The following is a 1,729-nucleotide window of genomic DNA, read 5'->3' as shown; positions in this document are numbered from 1 at the left end:
TGGGGAAGGAGGGGAAGCTTCCGGCCTGGTCCCCTGCCCTGCCTGCCCGCTGTGGACCGAGAGACCCTGGGGGCAGCTAGCGAAGTGTGGCAGGGGCCCAGGTTAGCGTCCACAAAGCGCTGGAGAGTTGTTTAGAGCTGAAGGGCGATACACTGGTGAGCACCAGGAAGTCCGTCGAGTAAACCCCCGACTTTCAATTGTTTTTTTTGCCTTTTTGAGACAGAGTCTCGCTATGCAGTTCAGGATGGCCTTGAACTTACTTTGTTGCCCAGGCGGGCCTCAACTCACAGCGATCATCCTGCCTCAGCTTCCTGAGTGCTGGGATTGCAGGCGTGCGCCACCACGCCCGGTTTGATTCTTAATGATAGCCTTCGTGCTCGTGTTTTTAAAGTGTTTGCGTGGGAGGAGCGCCATACAAATTTGGGATTCCTTTTTACTGTGGTAACTTTCTGGTTTGTTTTTTTGAGACAAGGTCTCGTTACGTAGCTCAGGCTGGCCTGGATTTCACGGTGATTCTCCTGCCTCGGCCTCCGAGTGCTGGGATTACAGACCTGCAGCGCCTCGCCTGGTCTATTATTTTAAAGCAAGTAAGCGCTGAGCTCCTCCTGTCTTCGGCTCGTCCTCATCCGCTTGCTCCCGTGAGTGCTGTCTCCCCGAAGGCGGATGGCCGGCAGTCTGCTCCCTGCTGGCCTGTCCTGGTCTGCGGCGCATCTTGAGTCCCGACGGACAGGAGACAAAGTGGAAGCGGCAGCGGCTGCCCGGCGTCCGGGAACCTCCAGCTTCTTCCCGCGCGCCGGAGGCGGCCCCCTGCCCCCTGCCCCGCCCGCCGCGCCCCGTCGCGCTGTGAGCGCCGAGGCTCCCCGCGCCCGCCGCTTGGCTGCGGAACCGCCCTGACAGGGCCAAGGTCAAGGGGGCGGGACCCCGGCCGATTCTTAGCGTCTTCAACCAGCCCACGCCTCGGTCAGTCATGACAAGCACAGCTAGTGAGCCGCGCTCCCGCGATTCCTGGTGTCGGCCCCATTTTCCACAAAGGCTCGAACCGTCACTAACAGCACTGGCGGCCACCTCCTGCCGGAACTGCGGCCGTGGCTTATTCTGGGAGCCAACCACAGGCCTACACTTGGGCCAATCACAGACCTGAATCAAACCAATCACGGGCCTCCACTTGGCCCAGTCAGAGGCCTGAATCAAACCAATCACAGGCCTACACTGGCCCAATCAGAGGCCTCACTCAAACCAATCACAGGCCTGAATTCAAGCCAATCACAGGCCTCCACTTGTCCCAATCAGGGCCAATCACGGGCCTACACTTCGACCAATCATGGGCCTGATTTCAAGCCAATCACAGGCCTGAATCTCAGCTATGACAGACCCACAGCGCCTATATAAGCAGGACTCCCCCCCCCCACCCCACCCCCCCACACGTGCGGGGGTAGTGGTCTTTGTTCTCCCGCGCATCCTCCGCTGAAGCCCGGCTGCTGCGCGTCCGCCAGTTGTTCATTTCCGGGCAGCGCAGGCCCGCAAGGTCCTGTGACCTGCTCTGGAGGAGTGGGTGCGCAGGGCCCTCCCTAAAGGAGGGCCGTAACCGCAGGGACCGGCAGCCGAAAAGCTGGGCCCGGAGGACAGCGCCGGCTCGGCTGAGCAGTGGCTCCGGTGCGCTGCAGCGGCAGGGACCAGCGGCCGCAGGCCCAAGGCTGCGGGGTCGGCGCCGGCGTCCGCCTGAGCTTGG

The sequence above is a fragment of the Chinchilla lanigera genome, unplaced genomic scaffold (assembly GCF_000276665.1).
Source record: "Chinchilla lanigera isolate Chin_1 unplaced genomic scaffold, ChiLan1.0 scaffold00043, whole genome shotgun sequence".
In the NCBI taxonomy this organism is placed as follows: Eukaryota; Metazoa; Chordata; class Mammalia; order Rodentia; family Chinchillidae; genus Chinchilla; species Chinchilla lanigera.
This window is presented reverse-complemented; position numbering follows the sequence as displayed.